Source organism: Dipodomys merriami, unplaced genomic scaffold (assembly GCF_024711535.1).
Source record: "Dipodomys merriami isolate MVZ:Mamm:240054 unplaced genomic scaffold, mDipMer1.0.p SCAF_148, whole genome shotgun sequence".
NCBI classification, from domain to species: Eukaryota; Metazoa; Chordata; class Mammalia; order Rodentia; family Heteromyidae; genus Dipodomys; species Dipodomys merriami.
Window position 1 is genome coordinate 207,696 of NW_027202804.1, and position 22,417 is coordinate 230,112.

Below are 22,417 nucleotides of genomic sequence, written 5' to 3' on the forward strand. Positions count from 1 at the left end.
CAGAGCACAAGGAAGGGAGGCACCAAGCAGGATCTGACCATGCTTCTTTAAAAAAATTGTTTCTGTTTTGATTTTTAATAGATCTTTTTATTGTAGAGATACTGTACAGAGGGGTTACAGTTACGTGAGTAAGGTAATCAGTACATTTCCTATCGAGCATCGTCACCCCCTCCTTTGTTATTCCATTACCATCTCCTCCCTTCCCACCTCCCCAACTCTTCCCTCCCTCCCCAAAGTTGTAAAGTTCATTTTCAACATGGTATCCTGTATATCTCATTATTACAATGGGTTAACTTCACAGTCAGTGCCAATTTGGCTTTTACAAACCTTGTGCATGCTTTATCCATTGCTTGTTGTATGTTGAATATTTCCATTTAATGATGCTTAATGCTGGAGGGGTCTTGTGCAGGGTGTGTGTGTGTGTGTGTGTGTGTGTGTGTGTGTGTGTGTGTGTGTGAGAGAGAGAGAGAGAGAGAGACAGAGAGACAGAGAGACAGAGAGAGTGGGTGAGAAAGAGAAAGAGAGAAAGTTGATCTGGGTTTTTATACATGTTCAGATTAGTGAAGGAGTTAATTTGAAAAGAAAAAAAATCACTTTTAAAATCATCTGAAGAATGGGTGCTAATTCATGGCCAAAGTATAGCCAGTGTTTCCTAAATTCATTTTTTAAATTCATTTATATTATAAAGGAAGTGCAGAATAATTGTAAATCTCATTTTTATCATCTGGAGAAGAATAAAATGTTCCCTAGAGAAAATCTGTGCTCACAGCAGTTATTAGCATGTATTGATTCATGTATTTTCTCTATATACATGCTACCTTATGATATTTTGAATAAAGGGGTTCGTATGGTTTAGACCATTTCTTCATTTATTTTATTCACACCATCATATTGGATTTGATCTGGGGAGGAATTCCCTCAGATTTCAAGCTAGGAAAATGCTTGAGAGCTTTCAGAGAGATTGAAAATGGGTAGAAAGGTTAAGATGTATGCCGGAGGGAACAAGGCGTCAAAACCCAAAGTGTGCCAAAATAGAGAGTGAACCATGCCAGACAAGAGGCAGTTCGAGGTTAGCATGGAGTTGGCCAGGGTGACAAATCTGTGATCAGATGTGGGACTGGATGCCTCAGGCAGGGTTTGCCAAAAAGACAAGAGAGCACGTCAGCTCTTCTCCCAGAGTGACCCAGTGAACCCCACCTCCGAGTTTTCTCACATTACTTGTACAACACCCACCAAAGAAAACCCACTTAGAGTGAGCGAACACAGAGGAGGTAAAGCAGCACAGGCCTGAAGCCAACAACTTCCGTCTTCGAATCTCTGTTCTGGGGAAAGCGGCACCATGTGAGAAGTCCAGCTGCTGAGCCTCTGAGGGACCATGGGAGAAGCCTTTGGGGAAGGAATAGCCTGGGACAGCATGGAGAGCAAAGAGCCATCTCAGGAGTCTCAGCCTCAGATGACTCCAGCCCTGACTCCTCTCTGATGTCATCCGCTTGGACACCCTCCAAGCAAGAGCAGCATGAGAACCTCTCAGCAGAGACTAAGCCACCCCACAGGCTGACAGAAAAACACAATGCTAGTTTTTAAGGCAGTTTGTGTTGACCCCAGGGCATATCTGCTAGAGAACACCAGAGCAATGTATAGATGATGGCTTGAATATCAGTTTCCAACCAGCTGGTACAGACTGGAGAGAGAGGGCAGGGATGGTGCTGGCCGTTTGACCCTGCAGTGCTCTGGTCCATGCGTCTTGGAAGTACCCCCCTCCATGACTGGCACAGTGAAATTCCTTTGAGAGAATAGGAAGAGGAAGACTACAACTGTATTCTTGAGGCTCTTAGCATGAAACTGGCTAGCGTTCATTCAAACAAGATTCGGAACAAGCCTATGTCATCTTAAATAGAGCTAGGGGGAGGTGGGTTAGCAGGATTCCTTCCAAGAGTGTTTATTCATTATATCTCGGAACATTTTTTAAATGAAAAGAAGTAGGTAGACAGTCCTGAATGACTCTGTGTACTCTGAAGACTACAGTGATCAGCAGACAGATTACTTGTTTGGCCCCTTATGTCAGTGGTTGGCCTAATTGGTTCGTTCCTGGAAAGGGTTATGTGTGTATTCTTTATTAATTGACATTTTTCTTTAACAAGGAACATAAGGACCAGGAAAAAATTGTCATTATCAGAGAGTAATGGGTTTTCTTTTGAGAAGCCCACGTGTTTAACGAGGATAGCATCTTTCATCCTGCAGCATTCCAAACGTATTTAGAAACTTTATGGGGCTTGAAATGGAGGCACCTCTGGCATGAAACCCGGGTACACCTCTCACCATTTGAGGAGAGGATGTGCAGAATGCCAACCGAAACCACCCAGAGCATGTAATTATCAGTTGGAATTATCAATTACCAACTGGAATGGGTCCAGCCCCCAGGCTCAACTCTTGTGACAGACGTAAAAGGCTATTTAAAGACCACACATGGTTTGACACCTCTGCTTTGGCCTCATCACTATCTGGGACCTCAAAGCAAAGAGTATTTAAGTAGATGGAGTCTCCTTCGATGGCTGATATTGAGTTCTAACGCATAAAACAGAGTCGTGCGCATGAGTTGCGCCCCACCCTGGTGACCACCTGGGTTGGGACACAGCAGCAAGCTTTGAAGACTAGAGGAATGGATGACTTGAAAACATCTAGTGTGTTCTCTCCCTTCCAGTCCAGGCTGGGAAGCCAGGACATAAGCCAGCCTGGGTCTGGAATTCTCTAGTAAAACAAAACAAAACAAACAAACAAAGAAATTGCTATGCAAATATGGTATGGGATGGATGGGAAACTTGAGAGACAGACAGTCTGAATATGAGTGAGTTCACATGTGCCCCTCACATGTGAGAATTATTATTTTCTTATTCTTTGTACTTAAATAGCATCAGGGTTTGAACTCAGCACCTTCTCTGAGCTAGGCAGGTGCTCTACTGCTGAGCTATGCCTCTTTCACTGGTTATGTTGAGATAGGGTCTCACTTTTTGCCTGGGCTCTTGCCTGGACTGTGATCCCCTATTTTATACTTTCTACCGTAGCTACTATGACAAATAGGTACCACCATACCTAGGTTTTGATGTCAAGATGGTCTCATACACTGTTTACCTGTGACCATCCTGAGCTCAGCCTCACACATAACTGGGATGATGGGCACATGCCACAAGAAACAGCTTTTGGCTAGAAGGAGTCCTGACTATATACCCGGCTGGCCTTGAACCTCAGGCCTCCCAGTGTCAGCCTCTCAAATAGCCAGGAACATAGGAACGAGTCTCTGGCACCAGCACATGTGGCTTGTCATGTTTCAGCATGCTTCGGAATGACTAGACAGGCACAGGAGCAGAGGAGCCTTTTAATGCATGGCTGTGCATGTGTAGCTGTGAGTTTGTTGTTTGTTTAGCTTGGTTGGCTCTTGTTTTATTCAACAAATAAGTATTGTCAGACAGCAGCATGGAGCAGAGAAAAAGAAGCATGGTTCTGTCTTGCAAAGCTAATATTCAAGTAAAGTACAAGAGAAAGAACTGGATCATTACAATAGAGCATGTAGTTGTCTACAAGTTAGTTTTCTGATGTGAGCCCCGGTGTCTGGCTGAGTGTATGTAATAACCCATCGCTTTCAGAGAACAACAGAAGCCTGTCAAGTGGCTGAAGTGCGCTGGATGACGAAGCTAGGGCTATAAAGAGACCGTGTACCCTGTGTGGGCGGTGGGGTTGGAGTATCTAGACTCCTGAAGAGGATTCTGAAACCCCAAGTCTCTGGCCATAGCTACTTGTTCCTCAGCTCTTCTCACTTCTGAGCCAGTGTGGATGGTAGAGCTCAGGTCCAAAGTACAGACAGACACGGCACGTTTCCCGCTGTGCGTGGACTTGTGATTCCTAGAGAGTTCCAGTGTTGGGAGCAGGAGTCCTTGTTTGGTGTTTTCAAATCGTTCTCTGGGTCTCAACAGTATGGTTCCCACTTTTTGAAAAGCTGTGTGTCTGAGGTTTCTATAGACTGTTGCTTGTTCGGTTGGTGATTTGGGCTAAGCAGAACATGTAGGAAATGAAAACAAAAATGAAAGAAGAGCAAGTCCATTTATTTGTAGGTGACCGCCGTTGTACGCTGGCTCCTCCCAGTTGTTAAGCGGAGTGGTTTCATATCTGTTGGGTTTTTTTTTTTAACGCCTGAATCCATGCTGGGAGGGAGCGTGGTAGCTCCTGCGGGGTAAGGCACCTGAGCCCCGGGTGCTGTCCTCACGTCCACTTCCCTTCCCTTCTCCACCATGCACCCAGCAGCTGGGGTCTTGCTATCACCTCGAGAGCTCAAAGCCCTCCCTCATTTAACCATCGATTGCCTGAAAGTATTTGACAGCCATTTCACCAACGCGTCCAAGGGGTGCCACATAACTAGAACCATTGTAGGTGCAGAAGAAAGAAGTCCATGAATCATTCCAGATGTGCAAAAGAGAAAGCCAGCCCTTCTATACACCGGTCATTTTAGGACCTGATTCGATCACAAACCCATAACTCCTCTAGAGACTTTTGGAGTGAGGCTCTTGAAGCACGGCTAGATATAGGCCCATTCTCTTGTGAGCGGCCTGCTTCTCCCCAGGACTTCCTTTGGCATTTCTCCATCCCCCTACAGGTGACAGGAGCTTTCTGAAGACTCCACCGGAGACACCTTCCCAAAGTAGACTTCTCTAGTCCCATTGTTCTCTGGGTCCTATTTGTGTTATTCCTAATAATTACTATACGTGATATTTAAAGCCTTTGTCTGCTTGTTTATTGTGGCTTTCCTCTCTTTGGTTCACAAACTGCAGGAGGGGTGATTTTTGTCATTTCTTGTTTAGTACTGATTTTCAGCATTTAAGTGGATAGTACTTTCTCAATAAATTTGTTGGGATTAACCAATTATCTTCAATACTAGGATTTATCATATCCCAGTAAGAACTTTTTGTATGTAAAAATAGAAGTTATTATTAATCCTCTTTTTTCTTACACACACATACACACACACACACACCCCAGAAACAACCTTTTCTTTAATTTTTTTTTTATTACCAACAACTTCCTGAACTTGGCACACACAGAACCTGCTCTTCCCAACAGGCAGGATCATAAACTATTCAGGCCAGTTGCAGTTATCTCTGCCTGCTAAGATCATGTTACCCTCAGGCCCCATGCAGCCTTTCAGGGAGAACATAGTCCCCTGGGAGAGTGGCAGGAAGCCCACTGCTCCGGGGCGGAAGCCATGGGAGAGGGAGGGGAGCGGAAGAGGAAGCGGTCCCATTTGCACACTGAAAGAATGATGGGCGCATCTCCCAACTATCAATGACATCTGCTGGGCTAATAAAATGCACAGTGTTCGTCTCAGGCGGTCCGTGGCCCCAGCAGGAGGAGAGGATTGCGGCACTTGCGAACACCAGGCTGGGGAAGTTGGAGAGGGCACAGGCTGTAGGGATGGGTTACTTTTTCCAACACTGTCAGGCCTGCCCCAACCCGTGGCTCCCACACCTCGTCCAGGCACGCACGCGTGGTAGCCCGGTGGTGACAAGATTGGGCATCAGAGCCTGGGCCCTGAGGGGTCTCAGAGGCTTGCCACAGAAATGTCACGATGTGCCAATTTGATTGCATTTTCTTCATTTATCAGATTTTGGTCTTTCTCTGATTTCAGCTCGAGTTAAAATGATTCTTAACACACTGCTTTGCGAATACCTTAAAAATGGAATGTCTGTAGCATGCATGCATTTACTCATAGCCAGCCTATAGATATGTACACAGCTCCTCTTCTAATCAAGCTATCAGGACAGTTAATTTGTTTGAAAGCTACAGTGGATACTACGCAATGTAGTTCATGGGGTAAGTGGACAAATTTCACCACAAAATAGAAGACAGCAGGTTAAGATGCCCCAAATCCTTCACGAGACAGGCTCAAGAGCTGGACAAATTCTCATTTTCATCTGAAATTCAGATTGACATTGGCGGCATCTACTTCAACCTGGCGACCCAATTCATGTGTATTGGTTTGCTAAGGCACAAACCAAGTAGGTGAAGACAACCATGCCGATGAAACTCAGTCTCCCAGTTCTGGGGCTGTGTGTGGAATCAAGGTGTCGGCAGGTGTCTGCCTCGTCTGAGTTCTCGGGGCTGTCCTCCTCTTTGCTTCCTTCTTGCTTCGGGTTGGCAGGCAGCTGTCCTTGGTGCTCCCCGCCGTCTCTGCCCTTGTCCTTCCGTGACATCCCCCGTGGGCGTCTGCCTCTTTCTCTCTAAGCCTCTTCGAAGGACACTGATCATGTAGGAGGAAAAGTTCACCCTCCTTCCCCAGGACTCCATTTTACTTAATGGTATATGAAGCAATTCTATTTTCAAATAAGACCACATTCTGAGATCCCAGAGATTAGGCCTTCCACAGGCCTCTGTAGGGGATTCAGCTCAACCCCTGACGTAGTAGCTGTCTCATTTTATTTCAGTTCTCAGAATAACTTGATTCTGGTTCAGTGCAAACAGCTAGAAGAAGGAGGAGACTCACAGTTACAAGCCCTCCCAAGTGTTCCCAGCTGCAAGAAAGCCTCTGTGAGCCTGGCCTGCAATAAGAACCTGATTTAGTACAGCCCCTAGATATGGGGAAAAACCCAAACCGGGGTACAAAAGTGAAGGCTTCTGTCTTACTTAGAGCAATCTCCTGTGGTCTGCCATACGTCAGTCTTTGACTTGCTTTGGCGTAGAGTCCTCAGATAGCTGCTGTGTCTAGCCTGGTTATCATCTAGCTGTTTGACTTGAGTACTTGAAAGATAGCGGGTTGAAGTGAGGTTGTTTATGTGTCAAACCACATTGAATTTTAGACCAAACAAACAACAACAAAGAAGGTAAAATAAACTTATAGTTTCTCCCTATTGTTTACCAACTGACTTTACCAACAATTCCACCATATTGTTTGCTTGTTGAAATAGTTTTGATACAATGGAGTAAATAATAAATACAGTTAAAATTAGTCTTTGGTTTTGTTTTTCTCTTTAAATTTCACATGAAATACTTTATTTCATCATTCTTATGATTTTACTCACTTGTTTTCTTTCACAGTTTTCTTTCACTTGGCCTCTACTGGCTTAGATCACTAAGTCTTAGATTTTTTTATTTGTTTGATTAAAACAAAACACCTCTTTGTCTTGTGGCTATGGAACCCTTCATTGAAGAACAGAACAGGATATCATCAATAAAAATTACTTTTATTTAATTGTTCGTTTATTCAACAGATGTTTATCAAGCAGGTAGCAGGCACTATTCTAAAGACTAGGTATTAAGTGGTGAATACCACAAATGGTTTCTCTACAGGGTGAGGGAACAGAAGAACAGCAAGCAATCAAATTAAATACAGAGTTAACCTTGATTCTTTATTTGTGATAAATGCCAGCAGAAAAATAAGCAGTCTATTGAACTGAGTAGCTACCATGGAGACCTACTTGAAGGCCAGGTGGTGAGGGAAGGCCTCTCCACCGAGATGTCATTGAAGCTGAGCCTTGAGCTTGAGACCACCCTGGGCTCCATAGGCAGATCCAAGATAGCCTATATAATAAGACCCTGTGTCAGAAAAATTTTATGTTAACAAAAGCAATAATTTGAGCCAGGTGCTGGTAGCTCATGCCTGTAATCTTAGCTACTCATGAGGTAGAGTCCTGAGCATCATGGTTCAGAGCCAGCCTGGGAAGATAAGTCGCTGTGAAACTCTTATCTCCAATTAACTACACCAAAACCAGAAGTGGCACCATGGCTCAAGTGATAGAGCACTAGCCTTGAGTACAAAGCAGCTCAGGGAGAACATCTAGGCCCTGAGTTCAAGCCCCACAACTGACAAAAAAAATAATTAAAAAACATGATGAATTTCTAAAATGATTTTGAATGAATGTAAATGTGTAGCTTTGCATCTATAAAAAATGTAATCGGCCCGGGGGGGGGGGGATCACAATAAATGACTTTAAAATATATGCCTATAAAATAGCATAACATTACAAATCATTTCAAGAAAAATATCACCACCCTTCCTAGTCCATCATCCTGTGATATATTTCTATTTTGTTTTGCAAATTCTTTATTTACATATGTATATACACGTACAGTAATTATAGTACAAGTGATATTTCGTGTCCTCTCATTTTTTTATCTATCATCCAATGGTCTGCATTGTTGTAATAAACATCACGTCTCAGCTGACTCACCTCTTGCTTAGAGAGTTATCTGAGCTTCCTGCCTCCCTCACCTGGTTATTATTCTCCTTTAAGTAGGAAAAGACTATTTTCTTCTTCTTTCTCAGCACTGATTGAGTGGCATGTTTGCTTTTATTGTGAGCAACTCTTTGATTAATATGATTTTCGTTTCCTCAATGTAGAAGTTTCTTAGTGTATCAATTTTGCTCATGATTATATATTTTATTCATAATTAGTACTTATTAATCATTGCTTAAATGCCTGTACACAATAGCTACCTATCTCTTCCTGTTGATGTAGCAATGGCTGTACATTAATTTACTTCAAATATATTCCTTGAAAAAATACAGTACAGCCAACATCTTTAGAAACCTCCTCTCTCTCTCTCTCTCTCTCTCTCTCTCTCTCTGTGTGTGTGTGTGTGTGTGTGTGTTATTAGGAGCTCATGCTTTCTAGGCAAGTGCTTTACCACATGAGCCATACTCGTCACACTCCTGCACTTCATCCAGACTGGACTTGGACTGTGATTCTCCTACTTCCACCTCCCGAGTAGCTGGGATTTCTGGCATGCATCCCTACGTCTGCTCAAGGCTGGCACTCAACCACTTGAGCAACAGCTCTACTTCCTGCTCTTGCAGGTCCATTGGACATAGGAGTCTCATGGACTCTTCTACCCAAGCTGGCTTCAAATTGTGATCTGTAGATCTCAGCCTCCTCCTAGGTAGCGAGGATTACAGATATGACCCACCAAATACCAGGCTTAATTTGATTCATTAAATGCTTCATAGCTGTCCTGTATATTGGTTTACATTTCCCATTTTGCTTCTTTTTTTTCAATCTTTCCCTCTTGATAGAAAAAAAATGGGTAACTATATAATAGGACAGAATCTTTACTTGGATCTGAACCTGCTGTAAGGAGCAAATGTATTGATGTGTAAGACGTCGCATTGACTTTCACTTTCTTCAAATCTATTTCGAAACACCTAAGGGAAGCCAGACTCTAATAGAAGGATGGTATCTGTGGCAGGGAATTGTCACAAAGCAAGAACTCCTCCAGAGACAAACTGGAACTTAACAAAAAGAGAACACTTCTGTTCCTCTTGGAGCAGGCATGCTGCGTAACATAATCATTACAAGCTCCCTTTCCTGAGTACTTGTAACTTAGTATCCTATTTCAAATACTATATCTAATGCTAGGCTTGGCCTGGTTTTCCTTTTTGTTGGCTAATAACATATTTCACACTTGAGCTAAATACCTTATGTTTTTTTCCAGATAATGTACTAAGTATGCATGTGTCCACATACTTATTCTCCCAACTATGTATGCATGTGCGTGTGACACACATACGCACGGCTATGCAGAGAGATGGAAAGATTAGTTTGAGGGATTTTTTTTTCAAGAGGTAGCTTGATGTAGGAGCCCCTTGAGTAGTTGCTCATTTATTTACGAATGCAGTTTGTTTCCTTATAAATTGTATCAAGGCAGCACATGTTTGTGATATTATAAAAATCATGCTAACGGTCACTGGAGAGAATGGGGTGAAAGGTAAATGAACCTCTCTCTAGCACTTTTTTTTTACAATAGCATATAAATTGGCGTTTGTTTTTAAAAGTTTTAAGTAGTTACATAATGAAGTTGTAATTCAACACGTCTGTTTATGAGTATGATACATCTTGGCCAATGTCACCTTCCATGGTCCTTCACTCTCCCAACCCCACCATCCCCACAATTTTCCTGGTTCCATTTTCATACACTAAAAACTGTGGCTGCATTCACGTACTCTTTCTTGTTCCCCTCATCTACCTCCCTCCCCTGACACCACAAGTTCCAGCTTCCTGGTATTCATGTTTTGCAAGTCAGTTGTTCAAAGGAGTTACACCGCTGGAATCCTCCCATGCACACAGCATGCTTTAGTCACTGTGATGCTGGGCTGTCCTGGTGCAAGCGCTGCAGCATGAGCGCAGTTAGAGGCCTTTCCATCCTCCATTTTATTCAAGGCCTGCATACAGCAAACACTGAAGTGTGATTAGGTGTTTGAGCCAAGGAGTTGATTAACTCTTTCTTGGCTGCACTTTCATTGGTGTGTCTGGGCAATCATGTTGACTAATGCCTTCCAAGAAATGGAGATGGGAGGACAGAGAGGAGGGGCTCGGAGGGGAGGACAGCGAGGGAGGGTGGCTGGGGACTCACGGACGTGACTCAGCCTGAATAAGGGGCTCTGTCCCAACAGGCTCGCCTTGCACTTGCTGCCCGCCCGTGCGCTCTGAGTCAGGCGGGATGAAGTGGTCTGGCTGCCACTCTATGCAGGGGCTGCAGGGCCTAGGCCCAGCCTTTTCCCTGAGCACTTCCGGGGAAGCTGGGGTGGGGCCTCCCCTGGGTGGAGGGGCAGCAGCCAGGGAAACAGAGCCAGATCCTGGGAGAGGCTCTACCTGCTTCCCACCAGGAGGACCTGCCGATGCAAGTAAGTCCTGAGCCATGCTTGCTGCACCCATGCCTAGATTTGGGGGTGAACTTTCCAGTTGACATTCAACTTCTCTATCAACAAAGATCATAGCTACCGTTCCCGTGATTTGTCACTCTTCCCCAAGCACCCACTGCACGCCAGGCATTTCACATATTTTCCACCCACCAGCCTTTGAAATAGCTCCGGAAGACACTTAGGGCTATACTCACTGAGAACGCAGTACAACCAAGACTTTGGGAGGTTCTAGAATGTGGGTGGTCACCTTGCTATGGTTGGCAAACCCTGAATACTTACTCCCTTTTCCATCAACCCAAACTCTGCCTTTCTGGACCTGACCACTCCAGACAGAGCCCATGGACAGAACCCATGTAACTGGATTTTGCCTGGAACACCTGGGAGAGCTAGATGGAGAGGGAGAGGGCGAGGGATCGAGTTACTTGGGCTGCAGCCTCACCTGTGGAGCTGCCTGGGCGCCGTGGCTGTCCTCAGCCGGCTGAGCGTGTGTTGCTTCGTGAAAGGAAGCCTGAACCCTTCTTCATGCCTTCGTCAAGATGGTTTAGAGTAGGGAAGGCAGGAACAACTTTGTGTTGACACAAAAAATTCAGGATTAATCATGAACCTTGGAAACAGCGAAGCCTCTGATTTGTGCTTTTCTATTAACAAGCCCAATAACTTGGAAGAAACTATTAACATACAAATGGATAGGGTTCCCATTAAAACAGCAGAAGCAGATGGTTCTGGAAAAGAACTCTTCACGCAGAAAGCAATTATGAGGGGAAATAGGGTCCCATTCAGGCCTGTTTGTAGCGAGCCTGGAAAATCAAAATGTAAACACTAATAATTGTGTAGACAACCATATTGTTGGTGGGGAGGGGTGGCTAGTTCATTATTATCATGACTATTATCTTACTAAAAAAAAATCCCCAAGCCCAATGAGCTGCAAATCTTATCTGGCAACCTCTGCTCAGAGGGTTATAAACACCATGTAGATGCACACTCACATCCCAACAGAACAAACCAAAAAGCAGCCCATGTATAAATAAATAAGTTGTGAGGTTCGTTTTCTGAAAGTGAATAATGTTTCCAGGTGAGATGCCACTCACACGAAGAAGTCCTAAATAAGTAAACATCTGCATTGAGCATCTGCACCTTACTGTGAACGGAACTGCGTCTACACTGGGCGCTTCGTTATACCAGGGCCTGAACGTGCCTGACAAAAGCCTGAGAGGGAGCGTGAAGTCTAGAGAGGAGAGGTAGGGACTAACAAAATTGAACACACAGTTATTTCCTGAAAAGATGAGCTTCATCTTCCCCAGTGGCTGAAAAGAGAAGGAAGTAGATAGGCTTGCTGCCTGAATCTCCACTGCCACACTGGTGGGAAAGGGCAACCTAATGGGAGGCATTTAGGTTATTGGGGCTCGACTCTCATAGATGGATTAATGTCAATTACAAATGGGCTCAAGGCTCCAAGCTAGATCCCTTGTGTTCTCTCTCGTTCATGTGATGTCTTGTCTAGTTAATAAAATGGGATTCAAGTCACTTCCTTGCTATTTATTTTACAGAGAATCATTGGAAATTAACTTTATCTCTCTGAGATGAGACACTTCAGCCTAAACCAGGGAGGGACCTAACACTTACTTTATGGAGTTGCACAATTCTAGCAGCCATCTGCGTTCTTATAAGCATTCACTTAGGTAATATAAACAAGACATTTGCCATAGTGCTGATATGTGAGAGGTAGAATGAAGTCTATTATGTTCTTACAGCAATTACTATTATGTTTAATAATAATCACCCACAGTCCTCCATATCAGCCTGTAGGAAGTTCCTTTAACTTCAAAGTCTTGTCCTTGTTGACCTTAATCTTTGCAGATAACATTTCATAACTAAATGTTCTAAGAACGTGGTCCAAGGATGTACTGCATCCAACTTACCTGAAATATTTATTTGAAATACAGATTCCTAAAATCTGCCTAAGTGCTGGCATTGCAGTCCAGATAGTTTATTTAGGGTATCAGTGGCTGTGGATACGTGTGTGTGTGTGTGTGTGTGTGTGTGTGTGTGTGTGTGTGTGTGTGTGTGTGTGTGTGTGTGTGTGTATGTGTTGGTTCTGGGGCTTGAACTCAGGGCCTGGGAACAGTCCCTGAGCTTTTTTTCCTCTTTCTTTTTTTGCATAAGGCTAGCACTCTACCACTTAAGCCACAGCTCTAGTTCCAGCTCTTTGGTGGTTAAATTGAAGGTAAGAGTCTCACAGGCATTTCTGCTTGGGCTGACTTCAAACCATAATCCTAAAATCAGTCTCCTGAGTTGCTAGGATAACAGGCATGAGCCACCAGTGTCCATTTTTTAAAGACAGTTTACCTATGTGGTCCAGGCCGGCCTCAAACCTCAGATCTTCTGATCCAGTTTCCTTAGTTCAGGGATTACAGGCATTAACCAGCAGGGCCAGCTTAGAGTCTGCATTTTTAAAAAAAATTTTATTGTCAAGATGATGTACAGAGAGATTACAGTTAGATAAGTAAGGTAGTGATTACATTTCTTGTCTAATTTGTTACCCCTTGAAAAGTAAAATTCTAATTAAGGTAGAACAATGAATTTGTTCACAAATAACACATAGAACATTTTAGATGAAACTTTTGGAGGCCAAATGTGGTTTGGAACTTAAATTTTTTAGATTTGAGGACTGTTATATACTAACTATAAAATATAACACACTCCTTTTAAATTCTGATATTAATATTATTTTATTAATATTTATGTTAATATTTATTAATATTCAGCATTACTATTTCTTTTTTATTGTGAAAATACTGTACAGAGGGGTTACAATTACATGGGCAAGATAATGAGTACATTTCTTATCAAGCATTGTAGCCTCTTCCTTTGTTTCCCCTTCCCATCCCTTCCCATCTCCCTCTACCCCCCACCCAATCCTCCACCTCCCACCAAAGTTGTAAAGTTTGTTTTTGACATAACGACTTGTATATCTCATTGTTGCAATGGGTCTAACCTGTATCCCTATTTAAATGATTTGTTTTTTTTCCCATTCCCCTCCACAAATTATACCGACATCAAATACAGTGAAAGCAGGGGTTATACCGTGGGGGAGGGACATACAAAGCAACAAAGAAATAATCTTATAAATGTGTTAGAAACAATTGCATGAAAGAAAAAACATTTGAATACATATCTTAGGGTTCATTTCCCTAACATCAACTTATCTGACCGTTTCTGCTTGATAGAGTCTGCATTTTTGAACAAGCCTTTCCAGTTTGGTTCTAGAGGCTCAAAATCAAACTGCTCTGGAAGTGCTCTAGGCTGAAGAAGGCTCATCTTAGTACTTGAGGGCCTGACATTTACTAGCTAAAGTGAGTTAGCTTTTGTCACTCTCAGCTTCTCTTTTTTGCAAAGGAAATATGGTTTTGTCTTACCTAGATCACAGAGCAGTATAAAAATTAAATGAGATAATAAAAATATCCTCACAAGACACTGGCAGGGGAGGAGAGTCGGTTGAGGGAGAGAGAGTGGAAGAAAACGAGGGGAGGTAACTACTTATGTAACTGTAACCCCTCTGTACATCACCCTTAATATTAAATAAAAATTGCAATAAAAATATCAACCAACTTCTCCCTAGTTTGTAGAACTTCTACCTTCTACCCCAGTTTACAAAGGGAGTGGTTCCGCTTACTCTCTCAGAACTCTGGGTGGTCCTTGAAGCCAGCCTCTCCCCTCCGTTGACAGAGACGGAGCAGAAGTAGCTAAGGGTTTATCTCTTGTTGAAGAGTGATGCACAAAGCGAGGTGTTGCGCCACGTTCTTTGCCCGCTTGTGAAGGCAAGTTCAGGTCTTAGATCCAGCACTACTTACTGTTGTACAGTGCTTTTGCCACAGCTGCTGCCTCAGCAGGACCACCTGGTCCAGAAGGGAACCCAGGGAGACGTGGTGTCCTAACAGCCAAGGTCACAATTATGCAAGCAAAGAGCAATCATTTTTTTCAAATTAAAATCTGTGAGGTCACTATAGCAGTGATATTAGAGACAATGTATTTCTAGTTCATGCACTGTTAAATTTACTCATCTTAAATTTATTCACCTTAAGGTCGCTTTTCCTGGGTCATTGCTTCATTTCTTCTGAATAAGCTCATGCAGAGGAAAACTATTTGAAATGATTTTTCTTCTCTGGAATGTTGTATATAAAGGACAAGGTTTCAGTCCAGTATCATGATGCATGCTTATATCCTAGCATTCAGGAAGCTGAGCTAGGAAGGTCTAGTCTTCAGAACTAGCTTGGGCTACATGGTAGTTTGAGGCCAGTCCAGTTTAGAAAGTAAGACCTTGTCTCAAAAAAAAAAAAAAAAAAAAAAACAGAACAAAGAAGGCAAAAGAAAGAAAGCAGAGTGGACAGGGCTTCACTTATACCATTTAAATTTCCAGTAATAAAATTATCTACTTCTCTATTATGTGAAATGACATAATGAGCTTGGCGGGGTGTAAGCTCAGGGTGGTCAGACTAAAATCTAAGATGGTTTGTACATATTAAGTAGACTTTGAATGTCAAGGGTGGTTATTCTAAGAGTTAGTTCCATACCCTCCCAAGAAACAAGCCTGAAGAATAAAGAAAAGCTTTATAGCCAGGAAATATAAATATATATGTATTAGAGGCCAGAGAGAGAGAGAGAGACAGAGACAGAGACAGAGACAGAGAGAGACAGAGAGACAGAGAGAGACAGAAAGAGACAGAGAGCAAGACACACACACACACATACACATACACAGAGAGAAACTTTCAAATATCAGCACAAACAAAAATTCCAGGATCAGGCACTCCAAACTGACTTGAGTTCCGAAACTGATTTCAGATCCAGTTGGATTTTCATATGGGAACTCCAGGTTGAGAGTTCTAGGTCAGAGTTCAAAGTTAGCAAAAGTGTCTTGATTGAATTCTCTTAAAAATAGATCTGGGAATGAGAATCTGAGTGAAAATCATTTATTTGAGATGTGTTCTTGGGTATATTTATTGGGGAAATAGAAAATTTCAGTTGGGAAGCAAGAGGCTCTATTAGAACATATGCACAAATGTATACGTTATTGATGTGGGCAGTGGGGGCTTCTATGAGGCTATGGGCAGGGGCCAGAGAAGCCGGGCATTGAATATCCAACTTCCCCTCTCCGTCATGGCTGCCTGAACAGCATCAAGACCCAGCCTCTGCCCTTCCCTGAAGTGTCCAGAGAAGACTCTCGAATAAAACATGCTTAAAAGCCCTCTGCTTGATTAGCTTTGCCAAGTTTCTTACATTCAGAAGGCTGTGATATGAGTACACTGGTGTGTCGTCACAATGACAGTATGGCTGGCACTATCAGTACAGGGATAGTAATTTTCTGAATGACTATCACATGACATTTACAACAACAGATCTATTACATATCTCATTTAATCCTCATGACTACCCCACATTGAAGGCAAGTACCATTCACACAGTATAAGGGAGGAAACAGGATCAGAACACATCAGTCATGGGCCCAGGGTCCCACAGTCAGAAAAGGAGAGCCAGAATCTGATTCCTGATCTTTGACTATAGAATACATTCTCACCACACAGCAGGTTGTAAGTACCCAGTTGTTTAATGCATGAATGAAATACACATAAAGGATTCACACACTCTTGGCACTTCAGGGTAGGATCTTTGTTGACTAGTTTTAGTCTTGAGTCTCTCCCAACCCCCTCCACTCTCCTGCCTATCTTACCTTCATGTGAGGCTTAAGTGTGCTGTAAAATATATGTAGACACTCACTGCTAGATGCACCTGTTCACACCTACTGTGTTCATTAAAAGCCTTTGGCAATTGACACCACAAGAGTTCAGGGCAGGTGAGAGAGGGTCTGTATCATTGACTCTTGATGGGAGAAAAGTTCTTTCAAGTTGTAAGTACTTTCTCCTAGCTTCGTGCAATATCTGGTTATTCTCTGTGCTAGTTCACAGCAAATATTATCAACGTTTAAAAATATGTGGGGTTTCTAATAAGGCTTAAACTATGTAGATGTAACTAGGATAGAAATTATGAGATAAGCTATTTCCTGCCACAGGAAGCTTCTGCTGCTGATGGTGGGTTCACGGTTGAGAAAAAGAAAAGCTTGAAAAGAAGTTTGAAATGCTCTAAAACCCTTTTCCTCATGCCAATCAACTTGAAACTCTCTGGGACCCTGGTCAGAGGAAACAGAATTTTCCAGAAAGATTTGACCCTTCAGATCCCAGGCTTTTGGCCCCCAGCATGCTGGGTCCATCCACCGCAGCCATAGGAAATTAGCGTTTAGAATAGCTGACAGTTGCCATGCAGTAAAGTGTATAACAGCTTCTATGCTTCTTTGTTGTAATCTGCCATCACCTCCGCCTCCCCTCCCCACCACAAATAGATCAAGTCTGAAACACGGGCTTCTATTTCCGAAGAACTGACTTCTGAGCTTGTTGGCCCAGCTCTGTGGTTCAAATTAATTTCACCCTTCAGGGATTTGTCGGCATGTTGACAGATTCAATGACAAAAAAAAAACCCTGAGTTTTATTAGAAAGGGTATTAATCAGGGAAGCAAAAGGCTCAGAGGATAATTTGGTAATGGGCTATGGAGACTTTCTTCCTAGGCCATCGGTTCAAATCTAGAACCTCCTTGGCAGTGATTGAAAATCATTACCCTCTGAGAGCTGCCTGACAGGTGGCCAAGAAAGTTTTGATTCCGATTCCCACAGTTCTTTCCAGGCAGAGCAGCCATTGTGACGAGCAGGGCTTCAACAAGCAGAGGCAAACACGGGAACTGAGCTACGAGGTTTCTTCTTCAACAGCTTGTTACTTACTGGACTAATGATGGCTTTTTATCAACTTATCAGATAATGAACCACCAAAAGATTTCAATGCCTACCTCTTAGCACATTTAAATCTGATTAAAACTAGAAAATAAGCAAATAGACATAAGGAGAAACAAGTTATGAACCTTCATATCATCAAGCTGTGTAGAAGTTGCTCTAGAATAGCTATACATTTAAATAACAAAATCAAAAAGACCCAAGATTGACATCACAGAACACGAAGGAGCAAACCTCCAAAGGAGCCTTTGGGATGCCTTTGGGAGACTTTCATCCAAGAACCCCATGAGAGACCTGAAAGGCTCCATTAAAGAATGGGTGATGCCTTTCAGTTCCAGCTTGATCCCTCTCAGCTGGAGCCCAGTCACAGGAGTCTACGCTTCATAAAAGGCAGGCCAAGGAAAGAGAACTTGCCTCCACACAGGGGAACTTCCTTCTGTTGGTGGACTTACGCCAAAACCTTTAAAGTTATTTGAATGTCATTTTTCTTTTTTAATGGGACATGTAAGTACTAGGAAAATTGTAGGCATTAAAATGACTTCTTTGGACATTTCGAGCTTCTTTGGTAAGTAGTGGAACCACTCATTCATTCTGAATTTCTCACTCTGATAGGAGAAACTTGAGCCAGACTTCATGTATTGAAGCAAGTTCCCATTTTCCCCTCAAATACACAGGAGATTTTCATTCACTTAAGCTCAGTGTATGTCTACCTCCTAGTCTATGGAGCTCTAGAGTTCTGGAGAGGTGACCAGATTTATCTATGGGGTCGGTCACAGGGAAGAGTATGATGAGAACACTTAAGACTAGATGTACCAAGCCAGATAGCACCACAAAAAAAAGAGAATTGAACCCATCATCTGTGTCTGTGACAGGGTGGGTCCATGACAATGTGGCATTCTGTCGTAGGGTTTGCTGTGATGAGATCACAAGCTCCCCTCTAAATCTGAAAGCTTATGACCATGTCATGTCTACCTGTTGCCTGTGCTTTGCTTGGCCTTGGCTAGCCTCCACTTCATATTCCTCCACAGCTCCTAATTTAGGACCAAGGCTTCAGAGACAATGCCCAACAAGGGATTTCTCTTCTTACCACAGTGGATACCCCATTGCTTCCCATCAGAGGAAGTGAGCAGAAACAAACAGTGCTTCTCATTGGCTGAGTTTGTACATGCTTTTGATCATACCCATTGTGTTCTGTTGGCCAAGCCCAAAGCAGGCAGCAATCTAGGGACAAGGATCTATCTATTGTGCACAAATGTAGTCTACCACAATCAACAACAAAGCCTTTTACTATGGAGTGATATCTCTAATGACCTAGGGCATTGTTAATAGCGGTAATGCTTACATTTATGGAACACCTACACATTACAAGAATTTGCTGAGCAAAACGTGTTCCTTATGTCATCTGCCAGGGAGCTGCCTGTCTCTCTTTTGCCCAGGAGCAGCGGTGGGCTTGTGTGGAAGTCATGCTTTGGCCTGCTGCTCATGTAGAGGATCTGAGTGTGGAGACCATGCACTCCTGCTCCAGACTGCACCCGACAGTCCCTGGCCCTGCTCTGGAGAGTGTATACCAGCTGCTCAGCTGATGGCTTCGGACCCATACATGAGTTGCTGTCACCCCTCAAGGCAGGGATCTGTTTGGGGAGTGATTGGAAGACATCTGTCTAAGTCTGGGACTGAAGCGGGTTCTTCCTATTAAATTATTTTATACAATATTCATTTAGGATCTATTATGTGGCTCTCTTGAGCTAGTTTGGGGCTATATAATTGTGCTGTCATAGGGAGCATGGTCTATGAGAAATTAGAAATGGGGTAATGATAATACCCTACTTAAATACCACAGGTACAAAATACAGTGATGGAGAAATCCATAGTGCTGTAGGAGTAGATCTCTAGGACCTGAAGGATTGGGAAACATTTCCGAAGGAAATAATATTTCGGTTTCAAAGAAAGGGAAATGCACTGACTAAAACTAGCCACATCCTTTCCCCGTCAGATTCACTGCACCTTGGTGTCTTACAGCACTGGGATGTGTTCTAGATGCTCCTCTGTTACTTTAGTACACTTTAGTCTCTGCCACTTTGCCATGGTGCTTTGATCTCTAGCTCTGTGTTACCCAGTTGGGTGGTCATTATTACGTGTAGCTATGTACATTTAAATGAAAAGGGAAAAAATGAATTTCTCAGTCACTGTAGCCACATTTCAAGTGCTCAAGAAGTATATGTGAGCCGGGCGCTGGTGGCTCACGCCTGTAATCCTAGCTACTCAGGAGGCTGAGATCTGAGGATCGTGGTTCAAAGCCAGCCTGGGCAGGAGAGACCATGAGACTCCTATCTCCAATAAACCACCAGAAAACCGGAAGTGGTGCTGTAGCTCAAGTGGTAGAGCGCTGGCCTTGAGCTGAAGAGTTGAGGGACAGCGCCCAGGCCCAGAGTTCAAGCCCCACGACCGACCAAAAAAAAAAAAAAAAAAAGAAGTATATGTGAATAGTGGCTTCCTTCCATACTGAAAATCACAGGTATGGAGATTCTAGAACATTCTATTTGACAGTGTAGCTTAAGCATGTAGCACTTAGTGTAATTATAATAGGGTAACTCTCCTTGCAGTCTTCCTCATCTTTCAAAATTGGTTTGACAATTTATGGAATGTAGAAATTTACTTTTCTAAATAACTTTTAGAGTGAAAACTAAGAGCAATATAAATCAAAACAACATAATATATGAGTCTAGCATAACCAAAATAAATGAATATATACATATACATACATATACATACATATAATGTATTGACCTGAACACAATGCTCAGATCTTCTTAGTATGAGAAGACTACATTGCAAAAGCAGTATATGTGTGTCTGTGTAGATTCTCATGTAGATGTAATTTAGGCAAACCTTTAAAGCCATATCAGACATGATTTATTGTTTGTAGACCATAATACAATAGCTTGCATTTCTTAAACATTTATTATTTTACAGGATTTCTTTCTGGCAATCCAGATGTCTTAAGGTTTGATTATCTCACCTACCTAGAATTGATTTATTATCTTCCTTATTTGACAGAGGCAGAGAAAGTTAAGCGGCGTGCCACGGGTTACCTGCCCAGTCGGAGCAGAACTAGTGCTGAGAGCAGGCTGTCTGGTTTCCAGATCGCACTGCAAGCCACTGCACTTGCTCGGAGTTGGACCAAGTAACACTAGACATGCTCAGGAATATTTCCAGAGAAAGAGAAAAGAGAAATGGAATGTGAGGCTTTACTCTCTGTGTGTGAGAGCCAGACAACAGTCAGACAGTGTGAAAGTCAAAGCAAAACACTGACATTGGTCAGATTAGGTTAGTGAGGAGCTCCCATTGCTGTGTGAGCATGCAGGGGATGCCTTTTAATTAGTAAGGTAAAAATGAATACTCATGTGTACAGATAAAGTTAGGTACCTAGCAGTTACTTCTGACCTGTGATGTGCTAGCTTGTGAGTTATCGAGTGAGCCCTCTGCCATGTACCGTGAGTTATGGAAATCCAGGGTACTTGAGGGTCACAGAAGGGTACGGAGCCCACTCACAGGAGAGATGGCTGAGAGAGATGCCCAGCTGGATCCAAGATCTGAGGGAGGAGACAGCTACTGTGGGAAGACTGGAGCAGCAATGTTTAAAGGAGAATTTCAGAAACCCTGTGGTTCTAAGATTCAACTTCTCGAGAAAGCTGTGTAAAAACCTGTAGTATTCTCCAACTCTCCTTTATAGATAGATAGATAGATAGATAGATAGATAGATAGATAGATGAAAGATCATTGCTTCTTCTTCTCCCTCTCCCACTTCTCCTCCTCCTCCTCCTCCTCATCCTCATCCTCCTTCTCCTCCTCTTCCTCCTCTTCCTCCTTCTCCTCTTTTTCCTCTCTTCCTCCTCCTCCTTCTTCTTCTGAAGAGGTGAAATTGGTTTCAGCGTTGTGTGGCACCTACATGAGTGGAGACCCATGCAGAGAGCTCCTGGGCTCCTCCCCTGGGCGGTGGGCGTGGCTAACCGCCACTGCTCCCCATGAAGTCCTTCCTGCCTGATGCTTCCTGCCAGCCGATGCCTCTAGCACTTGGGCCCAGTGCCCATGTCACCTTGCTCCAATGGGTGAGCTGCCACTTTCCTTCCCCGCCCTGCTTCCCAGGAAGGAAGGCTGGTTAGCTGTCTCCCTCCTGCCTGCTCACCTGGGTGGGTTTTTTTTTTACAGTCACTATCCTAGAAGCCAGCAGGGTGGGGATGTGGCAAGGTGGAGCTCACACGGGCAGGTCTGAGGCTGCTGAGCCGTGTGAATGGCGAGCATCTGCCAAGCCACAGGAGAAGCAGAGCTGGGTTCCTCCAGGGCCAAGGGAGCATGGGGGGGGGGGAATGTGGAGATGAAGCAGGTGGCAGGACGGCACAGGACCTGCCCCCAACCCCTTCTGCAAGCACAACCGAAACTATGGAGCAGTCAGAAACAAGTGTCCTGCAGAAAATGACTCCAGTCCCCGCGTGGGCTCTGCCACTCCTCTCTTCAGACTGGAAGGCAGATTCTCCCTGGCTTGTGGTGGGCTTGCACCTGGGGGCCTACAGCAGGCCTCCTGCTGCTGCACACATCCCAACACAAGCTGCCTGGTTTGACTTAGGGGCAAATGATCATTAGGGTATTTTGCAAGTGGATGAAGGCATGAGGGCCTCTCTGAGGAATGTACCAGAATGAAAGTACCAATTGTACTGGGCAGGGTCCGGGACCAGCCACGAGGTGAAGCCACCTGTCACAGCTCATTCCTTCTGCCAAGACCGCTGTCCCCAGATTTCTTGGCACCCGTGTGCAGAAGTTTGCCTCTTATTTTGGACTCTTCACAAGAGGCAGGAGAGACTTAATAACAAACCACTCCATCTTGGGGTGCAGATAGCACAGG